This window comes from Columba livia, chromosome 16 (assembly GCF_036013475.1).
Source record: "Columba livia isolate bColLiv1 breed racing homer chromosome 16, bColLiv1.pat.W.v2, whole genome shotgun sequence".
Classification (NCBI taxonomy): domain Eukaryota; kingdom Metazoa; phylum Chordata; class Aves; order Columbiformes; family Columbidae; genus Columba; species Columba livia.
Genome location: NC_088617.1, coordinates 3,769,715 through 3,786,126, shown reverse-complemented (window position 1 = coordinate 3,786,126; position 16,412 = coordinate 3,769,715). Strand labels below are relative to the sequence as shown.

The 16,412-nt window shown below is 41.7% G+C and overlaps 2 long non-coding RNA genes across 8 annotated transcripts in view; one reads left to right on the top strand and one right to left on the bottom strand.

Annotated features, from left to right (window-relative positions):
- The window catches only part of LOC110358955 (uncharacterized), a 39,557-nt gene extending 26,528 nt beyond the window's left edge, over positions 1-13,029 (top strand). Inside the window, exons 3-5 of one of the 2 annotated variants that reach the window (XR_010466535.1) lie at positions 2,544-2,720; positions 5,555-5,667; positions 12,722-13,029. This is a non-coding gene — a long non-coding RNA (uncharacterized LOC110358955). Of the gene's footprint in view, positions 1-2,543; positions 2,987-5,554; positions 5,668-12,721 lie in introns of those variants that run through there. The other variant, XR_010466534.1, reaches the window with a different exon arrangement.
- Positions 1-16,412, bottom strand: part of LOC135575562 (uncharacterized) — a 40,583-nt gene that overhangs the window by 1,974 nt on the left and 22,197 nt on the right. For 3 of the 6 annotated variants that reach the window (XR_010466537.1, XR_010466541.1, XR_010466540.1), the window contains 2 exons: positions 2,368-15,157; positions 85-227 (listed from right to left, as the gene is read on the bottom strand). This is a non-coding gene — a long non-coding RNA (uncharacterized LOC135575562). The remainder of the gene's footprint in view (positions 1-84; positions 228-2,367; positions 15,158-16,412) is intronic. The other 3 variants (XR_010466538.1, XR_010466539.1, XR_010466542.1) reach the window with 3 other exon arrangements.

The window sequence follows — 16,412 nt, the reverse complement described above, 5'->3', positions numbered from 1 at the left end:
ACATGTCCCTGTGCACAAGTGCTTCAAGTGTTACCAGTCCCCTCCCAGCTGACCCAATGCACATCATCTCCCCCAAATAATTACCTGTCTCTGGCTGCTGGGGATTTGCTGATTCCCCAGGGGTGGCCTTTCCATCCTCATGCACCGGGAGCAGTTGGTGAGATGTGGTCTTTCAGCTTTGCCTTGTCTTCCTGTGGAACCTGCTGCCTTGGCAAAGGCACCAGCATCTGCACAGAGAAATGGCAGGAGATGCTCCCAGTTACAGAAGATGCTCTCAATTAGAGAAGCTTTTCGTGCTGGGACTGTTACAGACTGAAAACCTACATAGTCCATGCATAGAACTGGATCATTAACACGTGATCTAGTTGTTGTTGAATGAGAAAAGTGGGTTAAGCCCTGAAGATGTGATGGCTAAAAGCTTTATTCTCCTTTTACATGTAGTTGGGAAGCTGCTGAGAACCATCTCCAGTGTGGCCTTACTGGCATCTGAACCTAAGAAACAGTTAATAATAGATGAATCCGTTTCCTCTTGGTTTCCACATTTAAGGTGTAAGCATTCACGAGTAGGGAAGAAAACTCAAGTGAGGCAAGGGCCTTTCTATCATGTATTCATTAAAAAAAGATAAAATGCCTATAGCAAAACAATATAGTTTGTTAGACAAGAGATAGAGTTAGAAAAGCAGGCTTGAACTCCCTTTAAAAATATGCATAAGGTCATATGGATTTTTTGTTTGTTTTTAATTGCTTATGGGGTTTGCTTTTTTTACCCCATTTGAAATGCTTCAGCCACACAAGAAGGGAATAGAAACAATAATAATCACATCCAACTACTTGGATGCAGTAAAAAATCCTCCTGATTTTTTCCAGAATTGTAGGTCTGCTCCATATATTTGATTTGATTTCTGAACTACCCAGTAAGAAGCGAGGAACGAAACTCACAAGGGCAACTTGGAGCAAATAGTTCAAATTAGCTCTGGTGTTTGTCCAGATTTTGGGGCAATTAAGTAGATTGCAGGGATTTGGGTTTTATTTATTTTTTAATGAAAATTAAACGGCCTCCTGACTACGCTCTTTGTGCTTACGGCACAGGGAACAGACACTGCAGAAATGGCTAAGTGCTGATATTTGAAAATATAGCCGTTTAGATCTATTTTAAGCCAAACTTCCCATGTGGAAAAGAGGAATCAATTTGGACCACTCAGACAAAGACGAGTACAGGAGCTTTTGTCATCAGCATTTCCTCACCTCACCTATAGTATTACCAACATAAAGAAAAAAGCAAGAGCTGTAATTGCCAACAAGAGCAAATAATGGTTAAAGTAAAATTATAAAAGTAAAAAGAAAATACAGAATATTATGGGAAGTGTACATGGAAAAAAACCCCACAGACCTTAAAAATATCAATCCCCCGAGCTCAAAGCAATGGATTTATTTTTTAAATTGCTAAATAAACATGACACAGGAATGAAGGGGGCTGCCATGGATGAGAATAGAAAGTATTTTGTTGCTGATAGTTCTGAACCCCCTTTGAAGGTTTATTTTGCGAAGGCTGAAGCTTTCAAGATCTTGAATTCAATTCCTTTGGGCTGCTGGCCTCTGTAAACACTTTCACGGGCTACCAGCGGGGAGAGAGGAGCCCTGGCCCAGGAGAACAAAGCCTTCATGTTCAAGACACGATTCTCCGAGTAAGATGTGGTTTTGGCTGTTCTGTTGAAACCGCTTACACCTGGTTTACTTCAGCAGTGCTGGGCAGGATATGGTAAAAGACCTGGAGTGTTAGGACCAAACATACCAGATGTTCCTACACATTCATTCCCTGTCGCAGCGTAACTCCTCGCAAAAGCCCTGTCCCCTTTTTCATTCCCTTGACCTAACTTCAACAATCTAACATTATTTTTTCAGTATTTTTTTCTTTTTTCCTCCCAGCTCTGACTCTCCTTACCCTTTTGGCCAAGTCCAATTTGATTTAATTCTCTTTAGCAGCAAGGCTCTTGTGTGAGCAGTTGCGACATTTGATAACTTCTTGATCTTACAGGTATATTTCCTGCATTCAGACAAAGCATTCTCCCAAAAGTGAGGGACTAGTGTTGGCTACCCTGTTTTCCCGAGGTGATACATAGGCACTTGCTTGTATGTGCTCCCTCTAGGACATATGGGTGTGGAAGAAGGCAGTGGTGAGGAGAGGAGGAAAGTCTTGTATGACTGAATAAAACCTTGTCAGATCAAGCAGAAAAAAGCTGACATTCCCAGTGGATCCATCCAAGCTTTTATGCTAATGCCTTCTGGGACACGACTCCAGGAATATAAGGAATGGCTTATAAATCCTTAAACTGTTCAATACAACTCCTTTAGTAGATACAAACCCACCTGTTTTGAAGACAGAAGGAGCAGTAAGACCTCCAAACGTGACTTGGGTTTTATTCTGTAGCAAGGAAAATGATAAGTTAGGAAAACAGATGCAAAAAAAATCCACAAAAAGATCAAATGTCTGTGCTGGAGTTGCACCAACATCTTCAAACAGCCTCTTGTCACTTCTTCCACAGACAAGCAGAGAAGATGCTTCACCTTTCAAGGTAATGTAACCTGAACTATTATGGCCACACACGGTCAGCAACAACTTGTTGAAGACTGAATACAACTGCGATGATTGAAGAAGTGACCTGGAGGACAATGGTTTTTCTCCTTCAAGAAGCCACCAGTGCGACAGCAGCAGTATCGAGGTGTGATGACAACAGATGACCAATGGAGCTGCTCAGGCTTATTCTAATCTCTACCTACTCAGTAGAAAGCCTGGGTCAATATGAGTAGATTGTTGCTGCACCTGTAGGCTTCAGGGTTTCTTTTTGTCTTTTTAATATGTTTTTTTTTTGCCCCCATGGCACCAATCTCTACATCATCTTAAATGCTGATTAATCTAAGTAAGCTGCAACTTGTTGCAGTTATTTTTAAAGGGAGAAAGAAACTGAAGTAAACAGTGGCAACACTTCCTGGTCTTCACTTTTTCTGACTGGTCAACCTAAAGCCATAAGCTCTTCTGTGCACACTGTGCCCCTCAGGTTCAGACCGTGCAACACCTGTGACTTCTCTGCAGGTGTATAGATACTACAGTAACATAAGAATTACCTGACAATGCTTAAATGCTGACATCTAGAATTCACTTGTTGAGAATTTTATGAGGGGGAAAGAAAAAAGACCTCACTTTATACGTAATTTTACATGTCACAGCTTTGTTTTTCATTCCCAAATATCATCCCTTCCCTTCAATCAGTCAGCCTTCTGTTGCATGAAATGAATGTCATCTTGTGAATGCTGTAACTGCCTTTTGCAAGACGAAGACCAGGTATAGTACTAAAAAAACCCTAAACCACTACCTAATGGGATAAACCCTGCATACTTGCACATGGGTGGGAGCGGACAGGCTTGGATAGAACAGACTGTGCTCCACGGCAAAATGTTATTGCAGAAAAATATTTAGGCCTTGCTTTGTGATTTAAATAGTAAAAAAACCTTACATCTATACATCTTTATCACAAGTGATTTCAAAGGCCTTCACAGAATAAGCAGAAACCATTCTGCTCAGTCCTGAACGGCAGCCAGCCCCGGGGTGAAGCGGCGCAGCTATTTAAAAGTGATTTACAACATGAGGTTAAGAGGAGCATTCGATGCAAATGAACTCACTGGATGATTTCTGATGGCTAACATGCCATTAGCCTTCTTCATACCGAGCCAAGATTTCAGGCTTTTGTGAAAACCACCATGATTTTTTAAATGAAAGCAAATTTTAAAAGCTCAAAGGCCTTATCCAGGTGGAGCTGGGGGGGGAATTGAATTTCGCTCATGAGGGTGCTCTCCAGATGAAATTTCACTTACAAAAGAAGGTTTAAAAGAAAAAAATAACCTGTCTGGGTGGAACCTGGCAGAAGTGCCTAGACGGGGGACTTTCCCTGCTACCCTGCACTAACTTGTCCCATTAATCCTTTTAATTTCATGTATTCATTTTTACACAGCTTAGCTTGTTCACTGCATGCCAGTACAAATCATGTTTTGCTCCTTCTTCTCTCATCATCCTTTCTCTGACAGGACCACGCTGCTGCTGCAGTAACTTATGTGGTCTGTCAGCTGGGCCTCTGGGATGCAAATCTCTTTTTGTCCCCTTGGGGTGCCATCGATACTTTATTAAGAGTTTGCATCTTTTTTTATCCGGGGAAGTGATGGACTAACCGCATTTTCCCTCCACTCTAGTGGTCTCAGAGGGCAATAAATAAACAGATAATCTCTTAAAATGTCTAGTAAATAATGGCTGAAGAAGAATCGACTCATAATTTATCTAGGTTTTCTTAAAACTAAAATTTGTTTTTAAAAATGTATGTTTCAAGTATCATTTCTCCCCTCTTTTTCCTGGAGGCATGTCATAAAATAAGTTAGTGATACATAACTGAGACTCATTTGCATTGAGTATCCAAAACTCTGTCCTAAAGGCTAGATCATCCACTCATCAGATATTGAAAATACAGGTTCTGTGCCAGGACCTGATCTGGATGTGGTAAGTCCTCTGTACTGGGTGGGATGCTTGGAGCTGCCATTTAATTTGAGGGCCAGGTTCTAACAAACAGACATCTGACAGTTCACCAAAGCTTCAAAGTTAGTTGTTGAAGTTTACCCAAACCCAGGCTGACTCCCCTTGCTTCATGATGCTCAGTTTGTGCTTAACCCTAAGTATATGGTAGTGAAGTCCTCAGAGAAGCTTCTCAGGATATGTAAAGCAAAAAACATACTTTACCATTTTTCTCTCAACTGTAACATTCTAAGTTTTCTAAGACATTCTAGGACATTCCAACAGCAGTTTTGGTGTGTCAGGAGATGAGAAAGCAGTTCAGCTTCTCATGATTATATGAAAATGTTATGCTCAGAGCATAACAAGGAGAATGGAAAGATCCAGAACTGGAGTGTTTGAACACATGGCTCTTGCAGTTTTCAACAGAAACCTCTACACCAACTTCTGGAAATAAAGATAATGCTTTTTTGGAGTCACATCTCCACATCCAAGACAAAGCCAGAAAAGAATATGAGAGAGCAAGCAGGCCATCCACTAGGAGTTTTTACTTAGTGTTATGAAAATAAAATTACTTCCTTCTGAAATTCCTTTTCCTTGATTAAGGCAAAGTTGTCTCAGCTTTTGCTCTGCTGGTGATTCCGTTTGGACACAGGCTGCTCCTGGCTATAAATCCTCAGTGTTGCAGGTGTATGGAGGAGGTGGGTGGCAGAGGAATGGTCCTGGCCGACCGCAGCAGAGCAGGCGAAGCAGCATCCCCAGCTGCTGGTGCACGTGTGCTGTGACACAGCCTTTGTCAGCTGGTTGTACACTGGATTTCTCCAAAGCCCTCACAATTTCTTCCAAGATATAGGTCAGATGCTGCTCTCTGAAGGGGCATATACTCCATATTATATGTTTCCTATGCCTAACCACAGGGGCCTCTGCACTATATATACGGCGCACCTTTCAAACCCTTCATCAAACACAGAATTATTCATTTTCTTATGGATTTTGCAACAGGCTTATCATGACAGCATCTGAGCACTTCTCAAATACCCATGGATGTTTCTTCAGAGAAGTCTGATGAGGATGGGAAAAGAGAAGGTCTGAGGTCCTGAGGCATAAAAACTAGGGTAAGTCACCGTGAGTTTGGTGTACCTGAGATAATGGAGACACATTGTTTTCAGAGCTGAAGTTACTAATACATGGCAGGTCTTATATTCAAGGCCCTGCTCCAACACCTGCAGGCAGGTGAAGCCTCAGCATCTCTGCAACACAGAATGTTCACAAACCGATTCCATCTGCAGAAAACCAGGAGCCTACAGTGCCTGATGCCTTCAGCATCAGCCCTACAGTTCACAGCTTCATTCACCAAGTGTTTTGCAAACTTAACAAAGCAGAGGAGCCCATGGCTTTGTCCTCCCTCTTGCTCTTGGCAATGCTTTTACTGTGACTCACCTACAGAGCACTGCTGTGAAGATTTGGTCCACCTGGAGCATTCCTACTACCTGCTTTCTTTTCTTTTCTTCTGGTGTATTGTATGCCTGATGGAAGGTGACATTTCCCAGATTTGGAACTCGGCCTTTTGAGCTTCCACACTGACCCATTCAAGTCTGTCTGCAGAGTTGCAGAGTCTCTGGTTTCCCTAAAGTTATTCTTGGGTCCACATCCCTCAAGAAGCTGCTATCTCTATAAAGGGAGTCACTCTCTTCCCCAAAACAGTTCATCCTGTTTGTCAGTCTCACTTTGCTTCACTTCGCTTCACTTCTCCGCCATCCTTCAAAACAGAAAGACTTAAGAAAGGTTTGTTTAGCAAGTTAAAGATGACTTTAAACACAAGGTTATGAATAAATAGCAGATAAAGCACAGGCATTCAGCAGTGCAACTGGATCACTCTCTCATTGCCTTGTCTCTGTCTAGAATCCAGCAGGTCTTGTCCTGCACATCAGAGTGCACACAGCAAAGTTTGGGAGATAAATGCAAATATTCAGCTTGAAACCTGGTGTTTCATGATTCCCTGCCACATGCCCAGGGGGGTGAAGTCAGTCCCATTTCCTCACATCCTATTGTAAGCAAATGTTTCCTTCCCGTGTGCAATCTTCTGACTTTGCAGTGCTTGCTGTCAGCACCCAACCTCACAGACACTTTCACGGGCCAATTAGACTAACTTAAGTTTTCTACTGAATTTCATGAATACAATGACCACGGGCTTCTGCTCCACACTATTCAAGGGACTCATGTCCCAGCTGTTCCAGTGGCTGAAGAGGAAAGTTGCCAATAGGTCAGGCTTTCTACCGCACCCAGAGGCCACACAAGCTGCTCTCCAGCACCTTACCCATGGGCTGGTTTCTGGCACTTCACAGTCCCATGAACTTTGTCCCTTTTCTAGTTGGAGCCTGGAGCATGAATATTTGCAGCACATCTTTTCCACTTCCTCCAGAACCTCTTTTTGAGATTGCAACTGCACCTCCCCTACACCATCTCTTTTATTTGTACATGAGTACACATCAAACACAACATCTTCAGACTCTTGATCAGCCTTTTCCTAATTACCCTTCCCACAGCACCCATGCACCAGCAAAGCAGGAGCAACACTGGATGCAAAGATACTACATAGGGTTCAACTTCTGCCCTTGTAATTCTTATCTCAGTTTCTCCAGGCTGTATTTCCTTTGAAGAGTAAAAGTTTCTCTTCCCAGTATCACTTCTGATACTCTAAACAGAGGAATCTTACTTTTCTGTTAATTAACAACAGCTTCCTTGTTCACGTTCCCACCTTCACAGTAAGATGCAGATCTGCAGCTCTGAACAGGTGTAATGCAACCTCCCTAGGATCCCCAAAAGCCACATTTCTTTGGAGAAAATCAGGAGAACCTGAGACATTAAAGAACAGGCTTGACAACTGGAGAACTAGATGACATCTCAAGGTCTCTTCCACCCCATTCTTTTGCAAGTTTATTATTTTATACAATTAAAGATGATCAAAAAGCATATGTCTCCATTGGCATTTACCAGCTTTTAAGCATTTACAGTCTTCAGAATGTTCTTTTAAGGGCAGATTTTTGCACATATGGGCATGCTTAATGCACTAAAATAAAGAAAATAAAGTTGTTTGAATACCATCCTACAATCAAGCCCCCCGTGACAGGAGCATTTGTCCTAGATGCTATCAGCCACTACTTGGAACCAAAGGAGAATCACTAAGTCTCTGAGAGCTGAATAACTCTGGGGGCCAGCAACCATACCCTGCTATATATACCCTGTACCCCGGCAGTGAAGCAGTTAACAAAACGTTTTAGTTCATGTGAAAATACAAAGCAGCTGCTTAGTTCTACACTTGGCAGAAGAAAGCAGCCCCCTCTGCACTGCTTGTCTTCTGCTGCTCTTGGATCATTGCAGAGTTAACCAGCTGTTCCACATGCCAGTTACACCAGTTTGGAAAAGCAAGAGCAGGAATAGTTTTGTGGCCGTGCAAAAGGAATGAGGATAATACATTACTGAACCAGAAAGGACAATGTTTATATAATAAACTTTCTCAGGATCATAATGATTCCTTTGTCGTCAAAATTTTCGAGTGGTTAATGGTGCATACAAAAAGTGCACCTAATCCACATGCTCAATAGCAGTTAATACGCTCTCAAAGCGTCTGTGCACTGCAGATCTGGCCATTGCACAGCAAAAGTCCTCACAAAATAGCGCGTTTAAGTGTGCAAACACTTCTGAAATGTACAGTTGAATGTACAAAATGCCTCATTTTTTATATTTGCGAAAATGCAACTCAAATGATTTTGTTTCCAAGTTTAAAAATATCAAACTAAACCAAGCATTGAGGGCTTATTGCAAGAAGTTCATACTAGCTGTGTGCATGCTAAGAGGTAATTCAGGTGTGAATTATAACTTGGTCTTGAGATATGGTGGACACAGCTATAAATACCAGCTACAAACTGAGATTCAGAGTCAGAACCTGTCTGCTGCTTCAGATGTTCATTTCAGGCTGAACTCAAGTTTACTGAGTCCTGTTTCTTACTAAAATCCAGATCAAAAATCTACGTGAGTAAAAACAGGCTTAGAAAACTTTTCTAAAAACTGCAGTGTGGGTAATTGGTGTGCTTACCGGTGTCTTTTCAGAAGGTTTGTCCTTTTCTTCCTAAACATCACAAGGAAATTCCCACATTAGTGGAGTGATGACCTGACAACAGATCACAAAGAGTACCTGAAAATGAAACAGAGAAAAAAAAGGTCATTCCTGAAAATGAAACCTTTTGTTATCTGGGAAAGTTTACAAAGAGAAGCTAACGAGTTTACAGAGTTCATACATTATTTTAGCTCAGAAACGATGCTCCCCATACACAGAAGTCTATGCTAAAATTTAGCTTGAATAAACAGATATCCCATATTTCATTATTTTAAATAAGTTCCCAATAAGTAGAATTTAGGGTATAAAAAAGCACTAAATCAGGCATTGCTGTTTTATCTCATGATGAGTTAGCCCAGCCTCCCAGTCACCTTGGAAATACAGCACCGATGCAAACTCAAGTCAGTAAAAGAACCGCCCTTCTTGTTGTTTCTTTCTTCTCTCTGTCCTGAAACACTTGTCCTTGTCATGGCTGCTTTCTCTGTTGTCGTGTCCCTAAACCCCAACATTCATTTTCCATCCCCCTTGACACCATGTGCCCAGGCCCCAGCAGTAGTGACTCATAGATCTCTTCACTCTTCCAGTTTCTGGATTTCCCCTGAAACTGAGTTTCTAGGAGTAGACTTCTTGTGTTTGATTTCTCGGATGTGCAGCTCCTAGCAATGTTTGTCAGTAGCACGAGTCCTCAGCGACCACCACATGGATTTCCAAGCCTTTTTTTTGGTTGTTTTTTTTTTGTTTTTAATGCAAGCTAAAGATCTTTAAAACAGAGGAAACTCAGCCAAATGTAAAACCAACATTAAATGGCATTTAAGCAAATGGTACTTGAAAGAGGAGGGAAAAGATTTTCCTACATTTAAGACTTCTTGACATTTCTAAATCACTTTTTTTTCTTTAAAGGCATTATCTGAAATATTTTCCTTTTGCAGTAATAACTCTAAATGATACATGTGATAATTTTATCACATCAATAGGGTTATTAAAAAATTCACAACATTGTTATTTCAGAATTTGACTATTTTCTATCTAATAAAAACCACTATTCAAATTTCAAATCTTAAGTCACCTTCAAATGAGAAACAAACTTTCTTCATGAAAATATTGAAAAGTCCCACTTCAGTAATTTGTTTCAGATTTCCTTCAAATCTGAATATTCATCAAAACCAGCCTTTCCCAGAGAACTGGGTACATTTCACTGAAGCAACAATCATGTAATAAACCAACTTCCTGGGGTAGCAAAAAAATTCCTGATTTAAAAAATAATAATTAAAAAAGGGCATTTTTCTTATATATAGATAAGGAGGTGAAGTCATAATTAATTATGTTGCTTGGTTGTCTACTCTAGTTAATTTGTTATGTCCTTTAATGCACAGAAGTTGGAAACCTGGCTTTCCTTCCCAATAGCTTTCCTAGCACCTCCCTCCCCATCCAGCCCAGGACATATTGTGACCTACAGAGTGATATTTCTGTAGGATACCTGCAGCTTCGCCGTTTCTGGCAGTGGCAGTTACTCCTGAGAGTGCCATCTTCCAGCAGGAATAGAATCATACAATCATTTTGGTTGGAAAAGACCCTCAGGATCACTAAGTCCAACCATAACCTAACTCTGGCACTAACACATATCCCTGAGAACCTCACCCACACATCCTTTCAACTTCTCCAGAGATGGTGACTCAACCACTTCCATAGGTAATCATGAGTGCTGGGTACCAAAGTGATGCTCACCAGTGAGCCATTAGTTGTGGGATGTAAGCTAATGGCTTATTAGATCAGGCATCCCACTTCCAGCAGAGAAGTTTTATCTTCATGATGGAGTGAATTCTTGTTGTTAGTTAGTTGGTGGTATGTGGGATTTGTGTTAATGTCATTACTGAGTCAGTAACACAATGATTGTGCCAGGCTGTTAATTAATTGCTTGCAGGATGGTTTTAGTACCCAGGTCTGTGACTGGAGAGCCTCTGTTCCCCCCCAACAACTGCTCACCAGCTTGCTTCAGCAGCAGCACCTCTGAAGGTTATTCCTCCTTGCACAGGTTTTCAATGTGACCTTTTGAAGAAGTGCTCTCATTTTTGAGAGCTACACAAGACCCAGAACTTGGTTATGCTTCCTGAGAGATAGGAAATAATCACAAATTCTTGCTCAGGCAGGGTGAATCTCTTTGAAACTGTAGCTTTATGATTTGTCCATATACTGGGTGAGCACAGAATTCTTCATTGCTATTTTACAGTGCTGTTCTTTAATGTATAAGTAACCTGCACTTTCACTGGAGCTGGGACTTGAATACAGCTCTCTTTAACCCAGGGCTAGTGGTTATTCCAGAGTTTGTCCCTCTTTGACTCAAGAAACCTTCCCCTTTACTCCAAGAAGGTTGTTTCAAAGAACTGGCATTTTCCAACCAAAAGACTTTTAATGACAAAAATTCCTGAACAGCTCTAATTATACCCTACAGCTCAGTCTGAGGGAGAATATTGTTACCCTCTGTAAAATAATGGTCCAGCATCCCACTGTGTGTCCCCGATCCTCAGGAATGTGGAAGGAGAGCATTAGTGAGAAGCACAGAAATTTGAGGGGCTGTTAGGTGAGCGTGTGCTGCTTCTTTGACCACCCGGGATAAATAACACCCTCCGGATTAAAGCTCGGTGGAAAAATGTTATGAAACAAAACATTACAGACAGACAAAGGATGTACCCATCTGAACCGTCCAGCCCCAGCTGCAGGCAGCAAACAGCCTGGTGCTGCACACCCAGCTGGTCCCGGTCCGAGCGCTGCCCCGAACACCCAGGGCGATGCCAGAGGTCCCGCGTGGGCTGGGGCTCTTTGGAGCATCATCCAGCTATCCCACCAATTTTTAAAACACGTCGCAGAGCTTTGGAGGTAACTTTCTAATGAGGATAATTATTATTATTGCATATACACACACACACACATACATATATATATATAAAAGCCCCAGATCCCTGTGAGGTTTCTTCAGATTGTCCCAGAAAGAAAACATTTTCATTGTGTGGGCTGTGATTGGGAACACATGTACACGCCGCACCCCACTTGCTCGCTCTGGTACTAATTACAAGGGGAGCAGAGCCCAGTTTCTTTAATTCCTTGGTTTTGGAGACTCAGCAATTGAATTACCTGAAGAGGCTGGAGCTTCTCTGGGGTACAATCACTCATGCAGCGTTTGGGTTAGGCCAGGGTGGGGAGACACGGATAATATACACATGCTGGCAGCATTATGTAGCCGCCCAACCGGGGAAAAAGTAATTTCTCTTAATTAATGGCGTAATGTATGACACATTAGCAACACAAACTCTTTAATAAACCCTGATGCCTTCTTTTACAATTCACACAAGATGAAAGCGTGCCGGGTTACCTGCAGGAACCGGGTGTATTCAGAAATGCTGGCAGAGCAGCTTGTGGTGAGGGAGTTTTAATAGCTGCACATGGTGCTTTTGATTCTGGAGTCGATTTTAGACAAAGCTGCCTTGAAGCAAAGGAAGCAAGTTTCACTTTCAACCTCGCCCAAGGCTGCTACCCAGAGATGAAGATACCGGTGCAGAAGACTCAAATTTTAATTTAATTAACTGTAACTCCCAACAGGACAAGATTGGGAGGTTTGCTTCAGAGCTTGATTACCTGAACCAGTTGAGCTAAAGAACTGTCTTTCCAAGTTCCAGTTCAAGTTTTCGTTTGGCACAGGACTGAGAGAAAGACTAGATGCGAGCTCAGGTTCACTCAGCTTTGCCCAAAGTATAAGGGTACTCAGATTGGGTTCATGTAAAAAAAAAAATCTTGTTTACAGTTACAATGAACTTGGCCTACTCCCACACTAAAAGCTATTTATTTAAACCTCTCATTTTGGTCATGTCTTTTCCATCACATTTCTCAGCCTGCTAGGTCAAAAAGTGAGTAAATAGGTCAAGTGCTTCATGAAAGTGAATATGGAGGAGGTGTGGCTAGGGCTTGGACTCCAGAGCTCTAAATTAAGCATATTAGCAAAGACTGTTATGAATTACTGTTTATTCTTATGCTCTTTGATGGTCTTTGCCTCCTTGAAGACCGGTTTCTGGTTTAGACCAAGGAAGAAAAGGAAATGTCCCAGCTCTTGGCAGCTGTGGAGACCCCTCAGCTGAGATCCTGGAAGCACTAAAACCTCAGAAAGAGATGGGGACAATGAAGACAAAGTATGAAGAAACAAATAAAATCTTCATCAGCAGAAAAACCACACGACACCCACAGCCTTCGGGAGAAGCCCCCAACCCAGAGAACGGACACAAATCCCAGACTGCAGATGTGACAGTAAACGTCAAACTTGCCTAAACACAAATACAATAATAAAAACATTTTAGGACTTTTATGTAATAAATTTATGTCATCTTGTGTCCTCACACTTAAAAAAGGAAGACAGATCCATTTGACCTGAGACCAAAACCAGGGTGTAGCAAAACATTATACTGTCCAACTCCATATCCTTGAAATCTGTGCAGGGTGACCCGTAGGGAAACACTCTAGAAACCAAACACCATAGGACTTTTTCTCTATATTACACACCACAATCACTTCACCTTTCTTCCATGGCTCTCCATAAAGATGAGAAAGAACAAAACTCCCCAGTAAGTAAGAGAATTGCATTCCCCAAAAGACAAAGGAGATAAGAGTCTTGCTCCAAACATGCTTCTTTTTTCTGGTATAAAACTTTTCTTTTTGAACAATTTTGCGTGGCCAATAAAAGCCCAGCTAATTTTTAAATAAGCATGTAGCCAACTCAGCCACCCAGTAGCTCTGTCCTTGGGCAATATTATTGAAGCACACACAATCTATACTAAAGTGATCAGCTTCCCTCAGGCCTGCCAAGGGGATGCGTTAGGCGAGCCCAAAATATGACAGAAGAAAATTTATGTGCAACTTTTACACATAATATCTCATTATGACTCTCCCCAATCTTTCAATTTTAAAAATAAACGGCCTTTGTAATGATTTTACCAGGAGCATGTTGGACGGGAGATTGAAAAAGAAAAAGGAAAGTGGCTTTGGCTACAGTTATTTCTTTTGCTCTTCTCCTCCTCTCGGGTTTTTCTTTAATTTTCCTGAAGATGTTTCCACTCAATTTAGGAAGAAATGGAATTTCCTCCTCTCTGCCACCACTCTCTCGGTTTTGCCCATGTTTTCAAAGAATGGAATGGCTGACATAATGAAGCCTCTGTCAATAGCAAAATAATTTTGACCAGTTGGTAAATAACGAAACTTTCCACTTGACGTGCAAGCCAGCTTACCCAGGGGACGAGTGCCTGGTCCCCTTCCAGGCCAGCATACTGTCATCCCCTGCTCTCCACACACACTCACATCTGCGAGCGTTGCCTTGCAGGGAGGAGAAACGAGACAGTTCAGCTGAGACCAGGGTTACCAGTTGCTTTGTCACTCAGCACACGCACTTTAAGCACTAGAAAACTCCACAACCATGGCAGCTGGTGTTTGCAGGATCAGGCCCAACATGGTGTTGAAAAAAGATGGAATAAGTAAATATATATATGCACAAAAGGGGAAAGAACCTCCCTGATGATTGATTTGCAAAGACACAATTGCCAGAGCTGAACTCTGGGTTTGATGAAGAAAGGGTAACGAGGTACTTTTGCCCTTCTCCACTAATGTGCCAATCTTTGCGTGATTCTCTCATGTTTCGTTGTGGGTATCAGCAGGAATGACTTCATGTGCTATTCATACTCCACAGACCACAGCTTGAGAACCCACGGGAGAGACATATACCTGAAATAAGAATCAGTTACAAGCATTTTCGGGAACAACCTCCACTTAGTGGGGGGGGGTAAGGAAAACAAACAAAACTAAACTCTCACAGCTTCTGCTGGTGGCAGAGTGGGTTGTTCTCAGAGTGGAAAGCAGAATCACTGCCAATGTACACTGACTGGTGGAAAGAGCTTTCCCACTGTGGGATGATGGGCAAACGACTATTATCAGGCAGAGAGAACTGGAGCAAAGGTGAAAATATTCCAATCTGTACAAAAAGAGCTTTTGCAGTTACACAGTACTGCACCCCCTGGTTGTACTGCACCATATTCCCTCTGCATCCCAACTTCCCAAACAACTTCTCAGGAGACAGCAGGTTCTATGGCTGTTTCCCTCTAGCTAGTTTGTTCCCTCCCCTGAAGTCCACACAGTGGGACAGTGTGATGCTTTCAACCACATTTGCTTCATCCATTTATACATTGCTGTTTACTTTTCCATATGACTATACACTGTTTGGTTTTCATTTCTGATGCACTCGTGAAACCAGCAGTCATGTTCTTAGCACCAAAAATCCATAAACACCTTCTGGAGGACTCATTGTTCTCCTTTCCAATGCCCACACCTCTCCACATGGAGCCAGCAGGGTGATCTCTTCCCTCGGGTGGCTTCCAGTGATGTCTTTTCTCTGAGGGTCAAGTGATGAATTATTTAAGGAATTCTGGAGAAACCACAAGGAATCTTGAAGCTAGATACTTAAGTAAATAGGAAGAATGTATATATATTTAGTAAATGGCCATGACAAAAATAACATCAGAAAACACAGAGAATGGAAGAAAAAATATACAATCTTGGCAAGAAGATTTTGTATTTTCATCGTATTTATAATGTATTAATTCTGTATTTGAAGAGATCATTTAGTTTAGGCAGGACAATTTCACCTCACTTATTCTCTTCAAGATAAACAAAGACCAAGGTGAAAGGGCTGATCCTCAGTAGCTTATTCCACGCTACCTAGAACAAAATAACTGGAGGTGAAAACTGAACCAGAATCTCCCCAGGGTGATTTACAGACTAATGCAGCTCTTTACCCATCCCACCGAGGCCTGGAAAAAAATTGTCTTTAATAAAAGGAGTCTCCAACAAAGGGTTGAAACTGAACATCCTGAATTTAGAAATATTTAAAGGAGATTTACCACTTAATGTTGGCCAGCAGGGACTGTTTGTTGTAGTAGCTTCACTGTAGTATTTGTTCTGGGAGGGAATAGCTGCACCAGCATCGTCACCATTAGTATTAGTGACATAAAGTATCATCACATAAGTAGAATCTAGAAGCAAGTGGCAGAAAACCATCAGCCTGGGGGCTGCTGTGGGTTGCTGGCATAATGCAGCCAATGAATTCTCTGGGCCTCAGTTTTCCTCACTTAAAACAGGTACAACCCATTAGTTTAATGAGAATTCAGCTATTCTTAGATGCTACTTTGAATTTGGCATTTGCCATGGACACACAATGTATGTGAAGAACTTCAGACTGAGCTCATTTTGAATACCCCTGATGTAGACCGTACATGAAACATATGGCAGCAAAACACCTGAACATTTAGCATCCAGGGTGAATGTTGCAATTCCACTGATTGCAGTAAATACATGTTTGTGTTATATCATAATTGCTCAGCTTTTAAATCAAACAGCACAACAATTAGCACATAGCTGTTCCTCATACACCTTAACAGCTTTCACTTCACTGAATGCTTTATATGAGAAATTTTACGCCTTTTTGTTTGTATGGATTTAAAGCAAACGTGCCTCAAATCTCTCCAAGATTGCTACAGCCCCAGCTATTACCTGGCAATGCTACTGCTCTCACCATGCAGTCTGAGGCTAGAAAACCTTCTCAAAGGGAAGGCATCTTTGTCCCATGACCGATTTCTTTGTACATACAAAGCACTGGACATATATCCCAAAGCCATTTTTCCATCTGTAGAATGAAGAATCTTCAGGCTGAGCACA